Raw genomic sequence first — 24,430 nt, 5'->3', positions numbered from 1 at the left:
AAAGAGGATAGACAAACAGCCAACAAACATATGAAAAAATGCTCAATATCACTAATTATCGGGGAAACGCAAATTAAAGCCTCAATAAGATATGGGCTCACTCCTGCAAGAATAGCCATAATTAAAATGTAAAAAAATAATAGATGTTGGTGTAGATGTGGTGAATAGGGAACACTTTTACACTGCTGGTAGAAATGTAAACTAGTACAACCATTATGGAAAACAGCATGAAGATTCCTTCAAGAACTAAAAGTAGAACTACCATTCAATCCAGTCATCCTACTACTGGATATCTACCCAAAGGAAAAAAATGTCATTATGTGAAAAAGACACACACCAGCATGTTTACAGCCACACAATTGCAAAAATATGGAACCAAACAATGAGTGTATAAAGAAAATGTGGTATATATATATATATATACACACACACACACCATGGAAAAGTACTCAGCCATAAAATGAATGAAATAATGTCTTTTGCAGGAATTTGGATGGAGCTGGAGGCCATTATTTTAAGTGAAGTAACTCAGAAAGGAAAACCAAATATTGTATGTTCTCAATTTCAATTAGGCTCTAAGCTATGAGGATGCAAAGGCATACGAATGATATAATGGACTTTGGTGACTCAGCAGGGAATGGCGGAAGAGGGATGAGTGATAGAAGATGGCATATTAGGTACAGTGTACACTGCTCTGGTGACGGGTGCACCCAAATCCCAGAAATCACCACTAAAGAACTCATCCAGGTCCCGGAGCAAGATGGTGAATAGAAACAGCTCCAACCTCCAGCTCCCAGTGCAGGCGACACAGAAGATGGGTGATTTCTGCATTTTCAACTGAGGTACAGGGTTCATCTCACTGGGGACTGCCAGACAATCCATACTGCTCAGCTGGTGCAGCCCGATCAGGGAGAGCTGAAGCAGGGTGAGGCATCGCCTCACCTGGGAAGTTCAAGGGGGAAGGGAATCCCTTTTCCTAGCCAAGGGAATCTGAGACACACAACATCTGGAAAATCGGGTAACTCCCACTCTAATACTGCGCTTTACCAAGGCTCTTAGCAAATGGCACATAAGGAGATTATATCCCACACCAGTCTGGGAGGGTCCCACACACGCGAGCCTCCCTCATTGCTAGCACAGCAGTCTGAGATCTAACTGCAAGGCAGCAGCAAGGCTGGGGGAGGGGCGCCCACCATTGCTGAGACTTAAGTAAACAAAGCCTCCAGGAAGCTCCAACTGGGTGGAGCCCACAGCAGCTCAAGGAGGCCTGCCTGTCTCTGTAGACTCCACCTCTGGAGATGGGGCAAAGCTAAACAAAAAGCAGCAGAAACCTCTGATGATATAAAAGACACTGTCTGACAGCTTTGAAGAGAGCAGTGGATCTCCCAACATGGAGGTTGAGATCTGAGAATGGACAGACTGTCTGCTCAAGTGGGTCCCTGACCCCTGAGTAGCCTAACTGGGAGACATCCACCACTAGGGGCAGACCAACACCCCCCGCCTCACACAGTGGGGTACACCCCGAGACGAAGCTTCCAGAGCAAGAACCAGACAGGAACACTTGCTGTTCAACAATATTCAATCTTCTGCAGCCTCTGCTGCTGATACCCAGGCAAACAGGGTCTGGAGTGGACCTCAAGCAATCTCCAACAGACCTACAGCTGAGGGTCCTGACTGTTAGAAGGAAAACTAACAAATAGGAAGGACACCTACACCAAAACCCCATAGTACGTCACCATCATCAAAGACCAGAGGCAGATAAAACCACAAAGATGGGAAAAAGCAGGGCAGAAAAGCTGGAAATTCAAAAAATAAGAGTGCATCTCCCCCGGCAAAGGAGCGCAGCTCATCGCCAGCAATGGATCAAAGCTTGATGGAGAATGACTTTGATGAGATGAGAGAAGAAGGCTTCAGTCCATCAAACTTCTCAGAGCTAAAGGAGGAATTACGTACCCAGCGCAAAGAAACTAAAAATCTTGAAAAAAAAGTGGAAGAATTGATGGCTAGAGTAATTAATGCAGAGAAGGTCATAAACGAAATGAAAGAGATGAAAACCAAATGGCTACTGGGTAAATAACAAAAAGCAGAAATAAATAAGTTCTTTGAAACCAATGAGAACAAAGACACAACGTACCAGAATCTCTGGGACACAGCTAAAGCAGTGTTTAGAGGGAAATTTATAGCACTAAATGCCCACAGGAGAAAGTAGAAAAGATAAAAAATTGATACCCTAACATCACAATTAAAAGAACTAGAGATGCAAGAGCAAACAAATTCAAAAGTTAGCAGAAGACAAAAAGTAACTAAGATCAGAGCAGAACTGAAGGAGATAGAGACATGAAAAACCCTTCAAAAAATCAATGAATCCAGGAGCTGGTTTTTTTGAAAAGATTAAAAAATAGACTGCTGTCCAGACTAATAAAGAAGAAAGGAGAGAAGAATCAAATAGACACAAAAAAGTGATAAAGGGAATATCACCACTGATCCTACAGAAATACAAACTACTATTAGAGAATACTATAAATACCTCTATGCAAATAAACTAGAAAATCTGGAAGAAGTGGATAAATTCCTGGACACATACACTCTCCCAAGACTAAACCAGAAAGAAATCGAATCTGTAAGTAGACCAATAATACGTTCTGAAATTAAGGCAGTAATTAATCGCCTACCAACCAAAAAAGCCCAGGACCAGACGAATTCACACTTGAATTCTACCAGAGGTACAAAGAGGAGCTGGTACCATTCCTTCTGAAATGATTCCAAACAATAGAAAAAAAAGGGAATCCTCCATAACTCATTTTGTGAGGCCAGCATCATCCTGATACCAAAACTTGGCAGAGACACAACAACAACAACAACAAATTTCAGACATATATCCCTGATGAACATCAATGTGAAAATCCTCAAGAAACTGGCAAACCAAATCCAGCAGCACATCAAAAAAATTATCCACTACAATCAAGTCAGCTTCACCCCTGGGATGTAAGGCTGGTTCAACATATGCAACAAAGAAATGTAATCCATCACATAAACAGCACCAATGGCAAAAACACATGATTATTTCAATAGATGCAGAAAAGGTCTTTGATAAAATTCAATACCCCTCCATGATAAAAACTCTCAATGAACTAGGAATTAATGGAAAGTATCTCAAAATAATAAGAGCTATTTATGACAGACCTACAACCAATATCATACTGAATATGGCAAAAGCTGGAAGCATTCCCTTTGAAAGCCAGCACAAGACAAGGATGCACTCTCTCACCACTCCTATTCAACATCATATTGGAAGTTCTGGCTAGGGCAAACAGGCAAGAAAAGGAAATAAAGGGTATTCAAATAGGAAGAGAGGAAGTAAAATTGTGTCTGTTTGCAGATGACATTATTGTACATTTAGAAAACCCAATTATCTCAGCCCAAAATCTCCTTAAATTGATAAGCAACTTAAGCAAAGTCTCAGGGCATAAAATCAATATGCAAAAATCACAAGCATTCTTATACACCAATAATAGAATAGCAGACAGCCAAATCATGACTAAACTCCTATTCACAATTGCTACAAAGAGAATAAAATACTTAAAAATACAACTCACAGGGGATGTGAAGGACTTCTTCAAGAAGAACTACAATCCACTGCTCAAAGAAATAAGGGAGGACATAGACAAATGGAAGAACATTGCATGCTCATGAATAGGAAGAATCAATATCACGAAAATGTCCATATTGCTCAAAGTAATTTACAAAATCAATGCTGTTCCCATCAAGCTACCATTGAGTTTCTTCACAGAATTAGAAAAAATTACTTTAAATTTTATACAGAACCAAAAACAGTCCCATATAGCCAAGACAATCCTAAGCAAAAATAACAAAGCTGGAGGCATCACGTTACCTGACTTCAAAGTATACTACAAGGCTACAGTAGTGAAAACAGCATGGTACTGGTACCAAAACAGATATATAGACCAATGGAACAAAACAGAGGCCTCAGAAATAACGCCACACATCTACAACCATCTGATCTTTGACAAACCTGACAAAAACAAGCAATGGGGAAAGATTCCCTATTTAATAAATGGTATTGGAAAAACTGGCTAAGCATATGCAGAAAACTGAAGCTGGACCCCTTCCTTACACCTTATGCAAAAATTAACTCAAGATGGATTAAAGACTTAAACTGAAAATCTAAAACCATAAAAAACCCTAGAAGAAAACCTAGGCAATACCATTCAGGACATAGGCGTGGGCAAAGACTTCATGACTAAAACACTAAAAGCAATGGCAACAAAAGCCAAAATTGACAAATGGGATCTAATTAAACTAAAGAGCTTCTGCACAGAAAAAGAAACTATCATCAGAACGAACAGGCAACTTACAGAATGGGAGCAAATTTTTGCAATCTATCCATCTGACAAAGGGCTAATACCCAGAATCTACAAGGAACTTAAACAAATTTACAAGAAGAAAACAAACAATCCTATTAATAAGTAAATGAAGGATATGAACAGACACTTCTCAAAAGAAGACATTTGTACAGCCAACAAACATATGAAAGGAAGCTCATCATCACTGGTCATTAGAGAAATGCAAATCAAAATCACAATGAGATACCATCTCGCACCAGTTAGAATGGCGATCCTTAAAAAGTCAGGAAACAACAGATGCTGGAGTGGATGTGGAGAAATGGAATGCTTTTACACCATTGGTGGGAGTGTAAATTAGTTCGATCATTGTGGAAGACAGTATGATGATTCCTCAAGGATCTAGAACCAGAAATACCATTTGAGCCAGCAATCCCATTACTAGGTATATACCTGAAGTATTATAAATTATTCTACTATAAAGACACATTCACATGTATGTTTATTGCAGCACTATTTACAATAGCAAAGACTTGGAACCAACCCAAATGTCCATCAATGATAGACCAGATAAAGCAAATGTGGCACATATGTACCATTGAATACCAGGAAGCCATAAAAAGGGATGAGTTGATGTCCTTTGCAGTGACATGGAGGAAGCTGGAGACCATCATTCTCAGCGAACTACCACAGGAACAGAAAACCAACACTGCATGTTCTCACTGATAATTGGAAGTTGAACAATGAGAACAGATGGACACAGGGAGGGGAATATCACACACTGGGGCCTGTTGGGGGGGTGGGGGGTAGGGGAGGGATATCATTAGGAGAAATACCTAATGTAGATTACTGGTTGATGGGTGCAGCAAACCACCATGACACATTTATAACTATGTAACAAACCTGTGCGTTCTGCACATGTATCCCAGAACTTAAAGTATAATAATGAAAAAAGATTATACATGAGATACACAATAGGCCATCTAACACTCTGAGGAGAAGCTGGAGTGAGACTCTTTTGAAAATTAAGACATGTGAATGCAGCTATGTATGAGTGATGTTAGTAGAATTGTGGACTAGGAAGGTCCAATACATTGTTCCCCCAAGGAAATATTGAAAAGCAACCAAAATTTGGCTAAAGTAATCTTCTGGGAACCCTGAAAAAGAGTCAACAACTAAGTGAAAGGACAAAAAAGAAAAAAAAAACACATACCAAATAGTAAAACATTTTTTGGTTTTTCTCACTCCACCTACCTTCTCCAGAGTGACATAATCTTGCTCTGGAGGGGGCAGTAGCACAGTTCTTAACTTCCACCTTCCAACTGGAGGAAGAAAAGAGGACAATATTTGCATGTCCTAAACTGAGAGCTGCCTGAAGAACAAGTCTCTGTTGTATCTCTCTTAGAGCTCATTTCAGAAAAAGCAGCAGAAAGCAGCAAATATGGTGTATAAAATCTGTAGGACTAGGATTGTGATGGTTAATATTAAGTGTCAACTTGATTGTATTAAAGGATGTAAAGTATTGTTTCTGGGTGTATCTGGGTGTTTCTGGGTGTTGCCAGAAGAGATTAACATTTAAGTCAGTGGACTGGGAGAGGAAGACCCACCCTCAGGCAAACTCAAAGGGCAACATCCAACTGGCTGCCAGCATAGCTAGAAAAAACAGGCAGAAGAAGATGGAAGAAGCTGACTTGCTGAGTCTTCTCACCTTCATCTTTCTCCCATGCTGGATGCTTCCTGCACTTGACTATCAGACTACAAGTTCTTCAGCTTTTTGTACTCTTGGACTCACATCAGTGTCTTTCCAGGGGCTCCTGGGCCTTTGGCCACAGACCAAATGTTGCACTATTGGGTTCCTTACTTTTGAGGTTTTGGGACTTGGACTAAGCCACCACTAGTTTTCTTGCCCTCAACTTGCAGATGGCCTATTGTGGGACTTCAAGTTGCATTTGTGTGAGTCAACTATTCTTATTAAACTCCTTTTGTATATTCATATATCCTATTAGTTCTGTCCCTCTAGAGAACCCTGACTAATAAAAGGATCCACAGATGTCTGGGCCAAGATGTTGCAAGTGGAGATGCACACTCAACCATTGAAGGCCCTGAGGAAAAGCTGAGGTGAGAGTGTTTGGAAAATTAAAATATTTAAAGCAGCATGTATCGGGGAACCAACCCCCAAGATTTCAGCATGGGTCCTTTCTATTTTCCCTAAATGTTGGCCGATCTGAGAAATAAGGAGAAAGAGTACAAAGAGAGGAATTTTACAGCTGGGCCTCCAGGGGTAACATCACATATTGGTAGGTCCCTAATGTCCCCTGAACTGCAAAACCAGCAAGTTTTTATTAAGGATTTCAAAAGGGGAGGGGGTGTACAAACAACGAGTATGTCACAAAGATCACATGCTTCTGAGGCCAATAAAGATCACAAGGCAAAGGCAAAATTAGAATTACTGAGGGTCTATGTTCGACTGTGCACATATTGCCTTGACAAACATCTTAAACAACAGAAAACAGGGTTCGAGAGCAGATAACTGGTCTGACCTCAAATTCACCAGGGTGGGATTTTTTCCCCCACACTAGTAAGCCTGAGGGTACTGCAGGAGACCAGGGCATATTTCAGTCCTTATCTCAACCACATAAGACAGACACTCCCAGAGCGGCCATTTATAGACCTCCTCTCAGGAATGCAATTCTTTTCCTAGGGTCTTAATATTTAATATTCCTTGCTAGGAGAAGAATTTAGTGATATCTCTCCTATTTGCGCGTCCATTTATAGGCTCTCTGCAAGAAGAAAAATATGGTTCTATTCTTCCCGACACCGCAGGCAGTCAGACCTTGTGATTGTCTTCTCTTGTTCCCTAAAATTGCTGTTATTCTGTTCTTTTTCAAGGTGCACTGATTTCATATTATTCAAACACACACGTTTTACAATTAATTTGTAAAGTTAGATAAAATTATTGTGGTCCTGAGGTGACATACATTCTCAGCTTCTGAAGATAACAGGATTAAGAGATTAAAGTAAGACAGGCACAAGAAATTATAAAAGTATTAGTTTGGGGAACTGATAAACGTCCATGAAATCTTCACAATTTATGTTCAGAGATTGAAGTAAAGATGGCTGTAAGAAATTATAAGAGTATTATTAGGCAAGTGATAAATGTCCATGAAATCTTCACAATTTATGTTCCTCTGCCACAGCTCCAACCAGTCCCTCCATTCGGGGTCCCTGACTTTCTGCAACAGTCATGTATGTGAGAGAATTGAAAAAGCAACATATAAGCCCAGGCAATATGTATGCTCAGAAAAGAAGTGAAGAGATATTAATCTTTCTACTCAGACTGATCCCTAGGGTCAGAACATGCCCTGCTAATTAGTGAAGGACGTCCCATGCACAAGCAGTCTGCAAAGATTAGAAGAGGTGGCTTTTTTCCAAATGTGCAATTTTCAATAACAACTGCAAAAACAACAACAAAAACTCACAAGGCATTCATAGAAACAGGAAAACCTGGCCCATTGAAATAAATAAATTAAAGTAGTGAAAATCAACACTCAGGAAACACAGGCAGGCTGGGTGTGGTGGCTCATGCCTGTAATTCCAGTACTTTGGGAGGCTGAGGTAGGTGAATCACTTGAGACCAGGAGTTCAACACCAACCTGCCCAACATAATGAAACTAGTCTCTACTAAAATTACAAAAATTAGCTGGGTGTGGTGACAAGTACCTGTAGTCCCAGCTACTTGGGAAGCCTGAAGCAGGAGAATCACTTGAACCTGGGAGGCGGAGGCTGCAGTGAGCTGAGATCATGCCACTGCACTGCAGCCTGGCCAACAGAGTTAGACTCTGTCTCAAAAAAAAAAAAAAAGCAAAGAAAAAGAAACACAGGCATCAGAATAACTAGACAAAGTAATTAAAACAACAGACTTAAATGTGCTCAAATTGTCAAAATATACAGACAAAAAACTAAAGGATATCAGAGAAATTTTATATAAAAATTAGAATATTAGGCAGAGTGCAGTGGCTGATGCCTGTAATCCCAACACTTTGGGAGGCCGAGGTGCATGGATTGTCTGAGCTCAGAAGTTTGAGACCAGCCTGGGCAAAATGGTGAAACCCCGTCTCTACCAAAATACAAAAAAATTACCTGAGTGTGGCAGTATGCACCTGTAGTCCCAGCTACTGGAGAACCTGAGGCAGCAGAATTGCCTGAACCTGGGAGATGGAGGTTGCAGTGAGTTGAGATCATGCCACTGCACTCCAGCCTGGGCAACAGAGTGAGAATCCATCTCTAAAAAGAAAAAATAGAATGTTTACAAAGAGAAATTATAAAATAAGACCAAACAAATTCAGGAGCTCAAAAATTCAATAACTGATTTAAAAATTCATTAGAGGGGGCGGAGCAAGATGGCCGAATAGGAACAGCTCCAGTTTGCAACTCCCAGCACGAGCGACACAGAAGACCGGTGATTTCTGCATTTTCAACTGAGGTACTGGGTTCATCTCACTAGGGAGTGCCGGACTATCAGTGTTGGTCAGCTACTGCAGTCCGACCAGCGAGAGCTGAAGCAGGGCGAGGCATCGCCTCACCTGGGAAGTGCAAGGGGAAAGGGAATCCCTTTTCCTAGCCAGGGGAACTGAGACACACAACACCTGGAAAATCGGACAACTCCCACCCCAATACTGCGCTTTAAGCAAACAGACACACCAGGAGATTATATCCCACACCTGGCCAGGAGGGTCCCACACCCAGGGAGCCTCCCTCATTGCTAGCACAGCAGTCTGCGATATCATGGCAAGGCAGCAGCGAGGCTGGGGGATGGGCGCCCGCCACTGTTGAGGCTTAAGAAGGTAAACAAAGCCACTGGGAAGCTCGAACTGGGCAGAGCTCACAGCAGCTCAAGGAAACCTGCCTGTCTCTGTAGACTCCACCTCTAGGGACAGGGCACAGTAAACAACAACAAAAGCAGCAGAAACCTCTGAAGATGCAAACGACTCTTTCTGACAGCTTTGTAGAGAGCAGTGGATCTCCCAACACGGAGGTTGAGATCTGAGAAGGGACAGACTCCCTGCTCAAGTGGGTCCCTGACCCCTGAGTAGCCTAACTGGGAGACATCCCCCACTAGGGGCAGTCTGACACCCCACACCTCACAGGGTGGAGTACACCCCTGAGAGGAAGCCTCCAAAGCAAGAATCAGACAGGTACACTCGCTGTTCAGCAATATTCTATCTTCTGCAGCCTCTGCTGCTGACACCCAGGCAAACAGGGTCTGGAGTGGACCTCGAGCAATCTCCAACAGACCTACAGCTGAGGGTCCTGACTGTTAGAAGGAAAACTAACAAACAGGAGGGACACCCACATCAAAACTCCATCAGTACGTCACCATCATCATCAAAGACCAGAGGCAGATAAAACCACAAACATGGGAAAAAGCAAGGCAGAAAAGCTGGAAATTCAAAAAATAAGAGCGCATCTCCCCCGGCAAAGGAGCGCAGCTCATCACCAGCAATGGATCAAAGCTTCACGGAGAATGACTTTGACGAGATGAGAGAAGAAGGCTTCAGTCCATCAAACTTCCCAGAGCTAAAGGAGGAATTACGTACCCAGCGCAAAGAAACTAAAAATCTTGAAAAAAAAAGTGGAAGAATTGATGGCTAGAGTAATTAATGCAGAGAAGGTCCTAAACGAAATGAAAGAGATGAAAACCATGACACGAGAAATACGTGACAAATGCACAAGCTTCAGTAACTGACTCGATCAACTGGAAGAAAGAGTATCAGTGATTGAGGATCAAATGAACGAAATGAAGCGAGAAGAGAAATCTAAAGAAAAAAGAAGAAAAAGAAATGAACAAAGCCTGCAAGAAGTATGGGATTATGTAAAAAGACCAAATCTACGTCTGATAGGGGTGCCTGAAAGTGAGGGGGGAAATGGAACCAAGTTGGAAAATGCTCTTCAGGATATCATCCAGGAGAACTTCCCCAACCTAGTAGGGCAGGCCAACATTCAAATCCAGGAAATACAGAGAATGCCACAAAGATACTCCTCGAGACGAGCAACTCCAAGACACATAATTGCCAGATTCACCAAAGTTGAAATGAAGGAAAAAATCTTAAGGGCAGCCAGAGAGAAAGGTCGGGTTACCCACAAAGGGAAGCCCATCAGACTAACAGCAGATCTCTCGGCAGAAACTCTCCAAGCCAGAAGAGAGTGGGGGCCAATATTCAACATTCTTAAAGAAAAGAATTTTCAAGCCAGAATTTCATATCCAGCCAAACTAAGTTTCATAAGTGAAGGAGAAATAAAATCCTTTACAGATAAGCAAATGCTTAGAGATTTTGTCACCACCAGGCCTGCCTTACAAGAGACCCTGAAGGAAGCATTAAATATGGAAAGGAACAACCAGTACCAGCCATTGCAAAAACATGCCAAAATGTAAAGACCATCGAGGCTAGGAAGAAACTGCATCAACTAACGAGCAAAATCACCAGTTAATATCATAATGGCAGGATCAAGTTCACACATAACAATCTTAACCTTAAATGTAAATGGACTAAATGCTCCAATTAAAAGACACAGACTGGCAAACTGGATAAAAACTCAAGACTCATCAGTCTGCTGTATTCAGGAGACCCATCTCACATGCAGAGACATACACAGGCTCAAAATAAAGGGATTGAGGAAGATCTACCAAGCAAATGGAGAACAAAAAAAAAGCAGGGGTTGCAATACTAGTCTCTGATAAAACAGACTTTAAACCATCAAAGATCAAAAGAGACAAAGAAGGCCATTACCTAATGGTAAAGGGATCAATTCAACAGGAAAAGCTAACTATCCTAAATATATATGCACCTAATACAGGAGCACCCAGATTCATAGAGCAAGTCCTTAGAGACTTACAAAGAGACTTAGACTCCCATACAATAATAATGGGAGACTTTAACACCCCACTGTCAACATTAGACAGATCAACGGGACAGAAAGTTAACAAGGATATCCAGGAATTGAACTCATCTCTGCAGCAAGCAGACCTAAGAGACATCTACAGAACTCTCCAGCCCAAATTAACAGAATATACATTCTTCTCAGCACCACATCACACTTATTCCAAAATTGACCACATAATTGGAAGTAAAGCACTCCTCAGCAAATGTACAAGAACAGAAATTATAACAAACTGTCTCTCAGACCACAGTGCAATCAAACTAGAACTCAGGACTAAGAAACTCAATCAAAATCGCTCAACTACATGGAAACTGAATAACCTCCTCCTGAATGACTACTGGGTACATAACGAAATGAAGGCAGAAATAAAGATGTTCTTTGAAACCAATGAGAACAAAGATACAACATATCAGAATCTCTGGGACACATTTAAAGCAGTGTGTAGAGGGAAATTTATGGCACTAAATGCCCACAAGAGAAAGCTGGAAAGATCCAAAATTGACACCCTAACATCACAATTAAGAGAACTAGAGAAGCAAGAGCAAACACATTCAAAAGCTAGCAGAAGGCAAGAAATAACTAAGATCAGAGCAGAGCTGAAGGAGACAGAGATACAAAAAACCCTCCAAAAAATCAATGAATCCAGGAGTTGGTTTTTTGAAAAGATCAACGAAATTGATAGACTGCTAGCAAGACTTATAAAGAAGAAAAGAGAAGAATCAAATAGATACAATAAAAAATGATAAAGGGAATATCACCACCAACTCCACAGAAATTCAAACTACCATCAGAGAATACTATAAACACCTCTACACAAATAAACTAGAAAACCTAGTAGAAACGGATAATTTCCTGGACACTTACACTATCCCAAGACTAAACCAGGAAGAAGTTGAATCCGTGAATAGACCAATAACAGGCTCTGAAATTGAGGTAATAATTAATAGCCTACCAACCAAAAAAGTCCAGGACCAGACGGATTCACACCTGAATTCTACCAGAGGTACAAGGAGGAGCTGGTACCATTCCTTCTGAAACTATTCCAATCAATAGAAAAAGAGGGAATTCTCCCTAACTCATTTTACGAGGCCAACATCATCCTAATACGAAAACCTGGCAGAGACACAACAAGAAAAGAGAATTTTAGACCAATATCCCTGATGAACATCGATGCAAAAATCCTCAATAAAATACTGGCAAACCTGATCTAGCAGCACATCAAAAAGCTTATCCACCATGATCAAGTGGGCTTCATCCCTGGGATGCAAGACTGTTTCAACATTCGCAAATCAACAAACGTCATCCAGCATATAAACAGAACCAAAGACAAAAAACACATGATTATCTGAATAGATGGAGAAAACGCTTTTGACAAAATTCAACAGCCCTTCATGCTAAAAATGCTCAATAAATTCAGTATTGATGGAACGCACCTCAAAATAATAAGAGCTATCTATGACAAACCCACAGCCAATATCATACTGAATGGGCAAAAACTGGAAAAATTCCCTTTGAAAACTGGCACAAGACAGGGATGCCCTCTCTCACCACTCCTATTCAACATACTGTTGGATGTTCTGGCTAGGGCAATCAGGCAAGAGAAAGAAATCAAGGGTATTCAGTTAGGAAAAGAAGAAGTCAAATTGTCCCTCTTTGCAGATGACATGGTTGTATATTTAGAAAACCATTGTCTCAGCCCAAAATCTCCTTAAGCTGATAAGCAACTTCAGCAAAATCTCAGGATACAAAATTCATGTGCAAAAATCACAAGCATTCTTATACACCAGTAACAGACAAACAGAGAGCCAAATCATGAATGAACTTCCATTCACAATTGCTTCAAAGAGAATCAAATACCTAGGAATCCAACTTACAAGGGATGTAAAGGACTTCTTCAAGGAGAACTACAAACCACTGCTCAGTGAAATAAAAGAGGACACAAACAAATGGAAGAACATACCATGCTCATGGATAGGAAGAATCAATATCGTGAAAATGGCCATACTGCCCAAGGTTATTTATAGATTCAATGCCATCCCCATCAAGCTACCAATGAGTTTCTTCACAGAATTGGAAAAAACTACTTTAAAGTTCATATGGAACCAAAAAAGAGCCTGCATTGCCAAGACAATCCTAAGTCAAAAGAACAAAGCTGGAGGCATCACGCTACCTGACTTCAAACTATACTACAAGGCTACAGTAACCAAAACAGCATGGTACCGGTACCAAAACAGAGATATAGACCAATGGAACAGAACAGAGCCCTCAGAAATAATACCACACATCTACAGCCATGTGATCTTTGGCAAACCTGACAAAAACAAGAAATGGGGAAAGGATTCCCTATTTAATAAATGGTGCTGGGATAATTGGCTAGCCATAAGTAGAAAGCTGAAACTGGATCCTTTCCTTACTCCTTATACGAAAATTAATTCAACATGGATTAAAGAGTTAAATGCTAGACCTAATACCATAAAAACCCTAGAAAAAAACCTAGGTAATACCAGTCAGGACATGGGCATGGTCAAGGACTTCGTGTCTAAAACACCAAAAGCAACGGCAACAAAAGCCAAAATTGACAAATGGGATCTAATTAAACTAAAGAGCTTCTGCACAGCAAAAGAAACTACCATCAGAGTGAACAGGCAACCTACAGAATGGGAGAAAATTTTTGCAATTCTCATCTGACAAAGGGCTAATATCCAGAACCTACAAAGAACTCAAGCAAATTTACAAGAAAAAAACAAACAACCCCATCAAAAAGTGGGCAAAGGATATGAACAGACATTTCTCAAAAGAAGACATGCATGCAGCCAATAGACACATGAAAAAAATGCTCATCATCACTGGCCATCAGAGAAATGCAAATCAAAACCACAATGAGATACCATCTCACACCAGTTAGAATGGCAAAGTCAGGAAACAACAGGTGCTGGAGAGGATGTGGAGAAATAGGAACACTTTTACACTGTTGGTGGGATTGTAAACTAGTTCAACCATCATGGAAAACAGCATGGTGATTCCTCAAGGATCTAGAACTAGAAATACCATATGACCCAGCCATCCCATTACTGGGTATACACCCAAAGGATTACAAATCATGCTGCTATAAAGACACATGCACATGTATGTTCACTACGGCACTATTCACAATAGCAAAAACTTGGAATTAACTGAAATGTTACAGACTAGATTAAGAAAATGTGGCACATATACACCATGGAATACTAGGCATCCATAAAAAAGGATGAGTTTGTGTCCTTTGTAGGGACATGGATGCAGCTGGAAACCATCATTCTCAGCAAACTATCACAAGAACAGAAAACCAAACACTGCATGTTCTCACTCATAGGTGGGAATTGAACAATAAGATCACTTGGACTTGGGAAGGGGAACATCACACACCGGGGCCTATTATGGGGAGAGGGGAGGGGGGAGGGATGGCATTGGGAGTCATACCTGAAGTAAATGACGAATTGATGGGTGCCGACGAGTTGATGCGGGCAACACACCAACATAGCACAAGTATACATATGTAACAAACCTGCACGTTGTGCACTTGTACCCTAGAACTTAAAGTATAATTTTAAAAAAAAAAGAACTTATCCATGTAACCCATGTAACCAAAAATCATCTGTACCTTAAAAACTAGTGAAATAAAAAATAAAAATAGAAATAATTTCAAACATAGACAAGTTGCAAGACTAGTACAAAATTGTATGCTCTTCACCCATATTCACCAACTGTTAATCATTTTCCACATTTGTTTTATTATTTTCTCTCTGTAGCATACACGTATTGCTTTTTTAAAATATAAGTTTCAGATATCATGTCCCATTTACCATTAAATGTTTCAGAGTGTGTGCCAAGAACCATCTCTAAAACACAGTATAGTAATAATAATAAGAAGAAAAACTGGGAAAAGCAATGAATATAAATTGGTGTTGATAGGCATATAATGTATAAAAATATAGTTTGTATGACAATAATAGCATAAAGTAGGTAAAAGAAATGAAGCTACATAGGGGAAAATTGTATACTATTTAAGTTGGTATTATTCTCACTAGATTTTTAAGGTTTATATGTTAATTGTAATCACAGGGTAACCTCTAAAGAACTAACTTTGAATAATGTAGTAGAATAAATGTTAAGGGATTTAAAATAGTGTACTAAAATACCTATTGAACACATAAGAAGGTTGTTATAGAAGGATAAAGGGAGAAAAGATTGATAATATATAGAAATCAAATTGAAAAGTTTCAGATGTAAACCCTAATTTAAAAGTAGTTATATACAAATGTATTAAACACTTCAACTAAAAGCATCTATTGGCAGATGGATAAAAAATAAATGATCTATATAAATGCTCTCAAAAAGAACTACACCTTACAATAAATGAAAAAAAAATGGTTAAAAGCAAAAAAATAGAAAAGATATACTATGCAAGTAGTATCCAAAAGAGACTGGGAGTGGTGGTAATAGTATCAGATAAAACAGGCATAAATTTTTTTTACTAGATACCAAGAAAAGGAGGAAGAAAAAAAAGAATAAAAATTTTTTACTAGAGAGAAAAACATATACAGTTGATCTTTGAACAACACAGGGGTTAGAAGCACTGACACCAGGCAGTCAGAAATTCATGTATAGCTTTTTACTCCCCTAGATTTAACTTTTAATAGCCTACTGTTGACCAGAAGCCTTACTGATAACATAAAGTCAATTTACACATATTTTTATGTTATATGTATTATATACTACATTCTTACAGTAAAGTAAGCTAGAGAAAAGAAAATGTTATTAAGAAAGGAACAGAAAATATATTTACTATTCATTAGATAAAAATGGATCATCATCATAAATGTCTTCTGTTGGGGTCCGTGCCGGGGGTGGTGGAGAATGAAAGAACACACAAAAGACAAAGACACACAGAGAACATGGCGGCCACGCTCAGAGCCTCCGCCTCACTTTATTTATACTCCATAAACCCCACGTCAGCAGAAAGAATGCAATGCAAAACAAACTTTCTTTTCCCAGATGTAACCTTCTACTCAGTTCTTTGTTTCTATGCTCTTCCTTATCTGCCCGCCTTCTTGGCGCCTACGGGAGTTCATTAAAAGTTCAATTGGAGATACTGTCCTTGAGCCCTATCTATTCTCAGCATACTGTTTTCAAAGGCCCCTGCATTTCCCCCCCTTTTTTTTTTGTTTTGCCTCAATCCTAAAAAGGTAGCCCATATTTGTTCTTGTGTTTTCTTTTGTTTTTGGAGGCGACGGAGGGAGCATCAAATCACCAAAAGAAGTAGACCCAATCCAAGTGCCCAAAGCAATATACTTCCAGAGATTGTAGAAATCCATGTCTTCATCTGGGTCCATGGGTTAAAGGCAGCAAGGCGCTGACCCAGCTCCTGAAGGGTTACAGTTCCGGACAACACATGTAATTGTTGTCGAAATGCTTCGGAAATGTTCTGAGTGAGCTCTTGGATGTCCAAACTAATATTTTTATGGCCTATTAATAATTTTCGGATTATGGTCCAATTTTGAGAGATGTTAAAAAGCACAGGCGTTACACAAAATTGAGTGGAGTTCCAATCACATTGTAATGTTATCCGAGTACTGAGGACAGTGAGCTGATCTCCAAGCCATGTCAAGGCTTGTTCCATGTTGTCCAATCTTTCAGCAAGTTGAGAATCAATGTTTCGTTGTTGAAGCCATAACCGGTGAGATTGTTCGTGCCATTGCTGCACAAATTCAGCATTTTGTATGCTTTGATGAAGAGCGAGCCCTGCTACGGCCGCAGTGGAGACGATGGCGACAAGGCTCATCACCGAGGCAATTATAAGTCCAAGGGCACGGAGGGTTCACTGGAGAGAAGTCCAAATATAAGTCTCAAGAGGTGATGCCCCCCATGGTCACATAAGGTTAACAGGTAGCCAAATTTCCTTACGAGCCCTGAGGATATAAATATCCTCAGTAAAGTTGTGCCACCATGAATGATTGAGGCAAGACAAAAATGTACACGTATCTGTACAATGAACAATCCCCATATCATTATCCCATGTCAAATTCCCTGCTAATAATAGGTAGGGCTTACAGACACAAGCAATAATATATCAGAAGGTATTTCGATATAACTGAATATGAAAGGAGTTATTCGGGTTAGAAAGATTAAGGGGCATATTCCCCACAAAAATGCTAATGGCATCGCCTGCAGCTAACAACTTCCAAAGATGACTCTGTACTTAGGCCTCCTTCACGCCATACTAAGGTTTCACTATTGTTAGCAGCAATACTTTTATTTACCCGGTGCCATTTCAAAGGTATGTGACTAAATTTTGTTTGAAAATCACCGTGCACACTTCAATCAGTTATTTGCATCCCATTGTATTCTAATAAAATCCGGGGTTTATTTCCCCGACATTGTTGCCACTCCAGCACCTCAATATTAGGAGAAACTTCTGGAATATGACAAAAAGGTAAAGAACTAGGAATAGTTTCATTACTATATACAGTATGATTATAATAACAGTATTAGCAGCCACATGACTATGATTATAGCGAACAACCCAGGCTTCATGCGATTTTCAGAGACAATGAGAACTATTTCCCATGCATATTGGAAGTTCTTCCACTCCAAATTGGTATGTGTTGTTTATAATTCCCGTTTCCCGGTCTATATTGTCCTTGTCTATATAGGGGGACGGCATCCAAGTAGTGTCATTGGTGAAAACCTTAATTTCCGCCTCTCCCCAGGCAACTCCCTGATACAAGGGTGGAAAGGCAATATAAGTGCAATATTCATACAAAGCCTCACTAAAGGAAATAAGTCCCCTGCCAAGGCACATCCAACAAAGGAAGAAATGCATGCTGAATCCAGTTTTCTTTTCAACAGGGTTTCAATCATCTTGTAGGAAACCACTCAGGTCCGCTCCCTGTAAGGACAAGAGCATAGCCCCGTCCCTGTTTTAGAACTTGCCCTTGAACATACTTACCTTCTTCATTAGGATACCAAATCTTTAAATTGTCAGCAGGGACTATCACCGAGGGAGGTGAGGAAAGATGGGTTACGACAGCGGAGTCTTGCAATTGTCTCCATTGATTCAAAAAATAATTAAGGTAAAAAGAACCTTCAAAATCAAAAAAATTAAGGTAGAAAGGTTAACCTTCAAAAAAATCTGGTTTTTTGGGGGGCTCATTTCCCCCTTTTTGTTTTAGCAGTTGACTTTTTAAGGTTAAATTTGCACGCTTAACGATGGCTTGACCTTGACTGTTGCCCGGGATACTAGTGATATGTTGAATATTGTATTGCTGTAAGAAAACTTGTAATTTATGAGAAACATAAGCAGGGGCATTATCAGTTTTAAGTATAAGAGGAATGCCCATGATGGTGAAACAAACTAAGAGATGAGTAATAACAGAAATGAGAAAAGGTATCAATGGTATGATGAACATTTTAATCGTCCAAAAGAAGGGACATCTCGTGGATTAACCCCAGGATGGAAGGATGGAATGCTCAAAGGAGCACAGGAAGGACAAGCTCGAATAAGAGAACGAGCTTGTTTATGAGTTAAATGAAACCGTCGTTGAAGGCCAGAACTATTAGTGTGATGTAGAGTATATTTTTGTTCTGCAGCATGTAGGTGGCCGATTAAAAGCAAATCAATCTGAGTATTACCATGAACTAATGGTCCAGAAAGTTGAGAATGAGAACGAAGATGAGTGATGAATAAAGGAGCTCGACGTTGGCTCAAAGTAAAGGATAACAAAGAAAAGAATTTCTGAAGAGAAGTAGCACACAAAGAGGTAAAGTGGCCTGAGAAATATAAGTAGTAACATAAACGGCGTATTGAGAATCACTAAAAATGTTACAACCAGTAGTAGGGAAATCAAGTAACACCATGAGAATAGCAAACAATTCTCCCTGTTGCACCGAGGGATAAGGATAAACTGTAACTCAAGATTGATGAAGCTTCTTGCCAAGAATCAGAAGTTGCAAGAAGATAAGTGATCTGACTATGAGTGAATTGAGAGATAATTAAGGAAGGATCTCCTCCCCAAAGTTGTCGACAGTGATGCCGTCCTTTGATGATCAGTTCAGCTAAACGATCGATATAAGTTGCCAAGAGTTTAGATGTTTTATTGGACAAAAAGATCCATTCTAGCGGCCGATTGGTCTGATGAATCATTCCTGTAGGAGAATGTAAAGTATGAAATAAACAAAAGGAAAGGGGAACATCAGGAAGGGGCCTTTTAAAGTTGCTCTTCTACAAGCTGGAGTTCCTGTAAAGCCAAAGGAGTTAAATGGCGTGAGTTGTCCAAGTGACTGTCTCCTTCTAGAATAGAAAAAAGATGTTATATTCCTAAAACAGGACGCATCGTTTGAAAGTCATTTAATATTTTGAAATGATCACGTCAACTTTGAATTTTTTGGGGTCGAATATTTTGTGCTCCTAAGGTATAACCTAAATATTGAATAGGAAAATCCAGTTGAATTTTTTCTGGGACAATATTAAGTGAATAGAAAGAAAGCTGAGTTTGTAATGATGCAAAAGGACAAGTTCTTGACACAAGGTAGGGCTGTTTAACATACCTTGAGGTAAAACTTTCCATTGATATCGAGAAAGTGGCTGAGAATTATTAAAAACAGGGACAGAGAAGATCCATACAATGATAAATTAACACAGTTGGAAACTGATTTTTTACAGGATTTAAAGTCCTATGTACGAATTTTTGACATATAGTAGGGATATTAAGTATACCCTGAGGAAGAAGCTTCTGCTGATATTTTTGAATGGGTTGTCCATTATTATATTTAGGAATAATAAAGACAAACTGTTTACAATCTTGAGGTTGTAACTGAATAGAGAAAAAACAATTTTTGAGATCTATGACCATTAATTTTTAACTTTGTGGGATAAGGGCAGGATTAGGAAGACCAGGCTGTAAACTTTCCCTAGGTTTAATGTAAACATTTATAGTTTTAAGACAAGACAAAGACGGGAATTCCATGCAGAAATACGTGGCTTTATATTCCTCTCGGCCATTTGTTTTTTGACTTACTCTTTTAGAGTCCTAAGTATTTCTTTAAATAATGGTCACTGTTTCACCTAAATAGGAGTGGTGGCTATGAGTTTAAAGGATTGTAGCCCATTTTGAACATCATATTTTTGGCAGCTGAGGAAATATGAGGAATGTTTTAAAAAGCAGCAAATTGTTGTGAAAGATCTTGTTCCCAAAAATTAATATTGATAGGAACAATATAAAAATAAAAAAAACACTTGACCTTGTTGACCTTTAGGACCGACACAGGTTAAAGGTTCTACGTCTTGATAAACCACAGAAGCAGCACCCAAGCCAGTGAGTATAACTGAAACTTGTCTTTTTTCCTATTGTATAGGCCACTAATTTAAACAAATAATAGACATATTCACCCCCGTATCAATTAACCCTTTAAAAACTATTTCATTAATGTGCAATGAACATAAGGGCTTTTGATTAGAAACTAAAGTTTCCCAAAAAACAGTTTTTTCTGTGCTACTAAGCCCTCCCTATTGAGAATACGTTCCCCTGCCTCTAGGCATATAAATTGTGAGACTTGAACCATAATAAGAATTTTATTAGTAACATCATGTCCTTTTGGCAAAGGGCCACACACTCTAATAGCTAATTTATATACTCCTCTATTAGGAGACAAAGTATAAGGCTGAGTAATAGCTAAGTCAGCAGCGGTGCTCTGCTTAGTTGCCGCATAAGGCTGAGAAACTGGGGTAAGGTGTGGGATCCTTAAGGAGGACTTGAATTTATTCCTTGATGTTGTAGGCCATTGCTCACTGGGTATGGTATGCAGATTCAGTCAATAACAAATATTTGTAAACAAATAAGGTGATTACAGGTACAGAAATTCAGTTCGTAGCTTACTATTCAATAGAGTATCTGCTTTGTAAAAGATGGTGGACCACAAAATACTCAACGGATTTTGGTTTTCAAAACACAGTGATGCTATCCAAGGCTAAATGGATACTCGAAATTGGGATTGGATCTGGTGCTGAGATACAACTTTTACTTAGTTATTGATTTTTCTTTCCTCTGATTATTCCAAGGAGGGTGACTACCATTTTTGTACTTTATAGAGCAGTCTAGAGGAAAGGGTTAAGCATGTAAGCTCTGGGGACAGAAAGTCATATTTTCAAAATATAATAGCTATATGACCTTGGATACATTTATAAAACTGTCTTAACTCTGTTTTCCTGTCTACAAAATGGTAATAATTATAAAATTTGTCAGTCTTAAAGGGATGTTGGAAGAACTAAATGCAAGTGAAGATTTTTTCACAGTAGTGGACACATAGTAAGTACTCAGTATACTATGGCTATTATTACTGTTATTATTGTTAATATTACGTCTATTTATTTTAGCTCTTTAATGTAACAAGTGCAGAACCATAATCTCACATCCTTCAGAGTCACGCTGATCTTGTATTTTTTGGTCCTTTGACTAGTTTAGTGATTTATTACAAGAAACCTAGTTAGTTTGTGCATTCTTTTCCTTTCTTATATTTCTCATTTGTAAAGACTGACAAACCAACTACACTTTCAGACCTGGTGACATAAATTGTTGGGGCCCCAAGCCTGTGGGCCCCGGCTCCCATTTCCCAGGAGAGGAGACAGTAAATTTCCACTTTTATCAGTTTTGAAATGACATTTATTTGTCCAATGTCGACCTTTACCAAAACATTTGTACACCTCTGAAGGCAGCTTTCTGCCTTGAGGGATAAAAGTGTTCAATTTTTATGGCATTCTTTTTTGAAATGTCTAGGTTTACCACACTGAAAGCAAACACCTTGTTTGTTATTTCCTTTTAAGGCTTTAGACAAAACTCCAGCAAATAATTGAGCATTATAAATAGCCCCTCCAACACTAACACAAGTTTTAATATATTTATCTAAATTGGCCCCATTGGCCTTTAACGATTTTAACAATTTTTGACAGTCAGCATAAGCATTTTTAAAAGACAACGTTTGTAACAAAATTTTTGAAGCAAGGTCAGCACCCACAATTTTCAAGACAGCATCCTGAAGACGGGCTACGAAATCTGAATACTGTTCATTTGTGCCCTGTAAAATCTTCACAGAGGAAAGGGAAGATTTTCCTGTTATCTCAACCTTATTTTAGGCCCTTAAAAACAAAGTCTTGATTTGAGTAAGGGCAACATCATCTAGACCAGCCTGAGCATTAAGAGTAGCATATTGGCCCGTGCCTGTGAGTTGTTCCTCAGTGGGTCCAGGGGGATCACACATAACATTTTTCCTAGCCTGTACATGCGCCTTGTTCATTTACCAGCTGTGCAGTTGTAACCACTGAGAACGATCAAGAAAAGCCTTCCCCAAAGTCTTCCAGTCTATAGGAATTATGAAATTTTCTGATGAAAAAATATCAAGAAGACCAAGGATAGGGGTTCATAGTTAGAAATGGCAGCTTTCATTTCTTTTAAAAATTTAATTTGTAAGGCATTAAATTGGACATTATTGCTACCATTTGAAAACTGAGCATTAGGAGCAAAAGAAGCACAAATAATTGGAAACAGATCCAGCTCCTTAAATTTTTTTTTTTTAATCTTTTCCTTTTCTCCCTCCCCCAATGGCGGGCAAGGCACTGAGAAAACTTTGCCAAACAAAGGTAAAGATAAGGAAGCCAGGGGGTTGGAGGCACTGGAAAATCCTCTTTTAACAGGGCAGAAGGAAAAGAAACAGGGAAAGCTCACAAAGGTGAATTAGAAGAATGTATCTGTAATATTTGTTGAAGCATTTCCATAATACACTGCATGTCAGAATTTCCCTTAGAAGAAGGAAGAGCTGGCTTTTTCTCTTCTCCCCCTTTTGCTACCCTGGCACAAATGGGCTCCATTTCAGATTTATTTTATTTTATTTTATTTTTCCAAATCCTCAGATACCTTTCCTCCTGTGGCTACATTACCACACTCCGGATCAGTCTCAAGTAACTCTAATGTCTGAGTGATAGAGTTACACAAGGTCCACAATTTTAGAGGCATAATATCCCCTAACTGGAGAGCTCTAAGCAGAGCTTTTACTACCTGTAACCATTTTTTCCGATTCAGCTGCACTTTAGTCTGATACTGAAACCAGTAACAATGTTGTTCAACATGGGCAAACAATCGCTTCAAAGTCTTTTTCTTTCACTTCTACTCCCATAGACAGCAACAGTCCTTGAAACAGCCATAAATATTCTGAGGCCAGAGAGATGGAATTCCCATAATGAAAGCTTAAGAAGGTTCCCCTTAACAATATCCGAGCCTTACCCGCTCCTAGGGGGTTCCCCTTCTCATTCTCCCCTACTCACCCGTGCTGACCCTGCTCGCTGCGCCACTTGTTGGGGTCTGTGCCGGGGGTGGTGGAGCATGAAAGAACACACAAAAGACAAAGACACACAGCGAACATGGCGGCCGCACTCAGAGCCTCCGCCTCACTTTATTTATACTCCATAAACCCCACGTCAGCAGAAAGAATGCAATGCAAAACAAACTTTCTTTTCCCAGATGTAACCTTCTACTCAGTTCTTTGTTTCTATGCTCTTCCTTATCTGCCCGCCTTCTTGGCACCTACGGGAGTTCATTAAAAGTTCAATTGGAGATACTGTCCTTGAGCCCTATCTATTCTCAGCATACTGTTCTCAAAGGCCCCTGCAGTCTTCATCCTTATCATCTTCACATTGAGTAGTCTGAAGAGTAGGAAGAACAGGAGGGGTTGGTCTTGTCTCCAATGTGGCAGAGGTGGAAGAAAATCTACGTATAAGTATACCAGTGCAGTTCAAACCCATGTTGTTCAAGGGTCAAATGTATTTTATAAAGACAAAGAGCTCAATATATCAAGAAGACATAATAATTCTAAATCCATGTGCACATATCAACAGAGTTGAAAAATATGCAAAGCAAAATCTGACAGAATTGAAAATAAACAACTCAGTGAAGAAGTTGGAGACTTCAATGACCACTTTCAATTTCTTTTTTTTTTTAATTTATTTATTATTATTATACTTTAAGTTGTAGGGTACATGTGCATAACGTGCAGGTTTGTTACATATGTATACTTCTGCCATGTTGCTGTGCTGCACCCATCAA

The 24,430-nt window shown here is 39.5% G+C and overlaps 2 long non-coding RNA genes across 2 annotated transcripts; one reads left to right on the top strand and one right to left on the bottom strand.

Annotated features, from left to right (window-relative positions):
• Nucleotides 1-5,611: 5,611 nt before the first annotated feature.
• LOC144338750 (uncharacterized) lies at nucleotides 5,612-24,023 on the bottom strand. The gene is made up of 3 exons (XR_013413101.1): nucleotides 23,653-24,023; nucleotides 8,502-8,645; nucleotides 5,612-5,683 (listed from the first exon to the last, which is right to left on the bottom strand). It is a non-coding gene; the product is annotated as an uncharacterized LOC144338750 (long non-coding RNA).
• On the top strand, nucleotides 18,645-22,404 carry LOC144338751 (uncharacterized). The gene is made up of 3 exons (XR_013413102.1): nucleotides 18,645-19,647; nucleotides 20,146-21,135; nucleotides 21,893-22,404. It is a non-coding gene; the product is annotated as an uncharacterized LOC144338751 (long non-coding RNA).
• Nucleotides 24,024-24,430: the final 407 nt, after the last annotated feature.

This window comes from Macaca mulatta, chromosome X (genome assembly GCF_049350105.2).
Source record: "Macaca mulatta isolate MMU2019108-1 chromosome X, T2T-MMU8v2.0, whole genome shotgun sequence".
NCBI classification, from domain to species: Eukaryota; Metazoa; Chordata; class Mammalia; order Primates; family Cercopithecidae; genus Macaca; species Macaca mulatta.
Note: the sequence above shows the minus strand (reverse complement) of the source record. Positions and strands in the feature narration are given on the sequence as shown.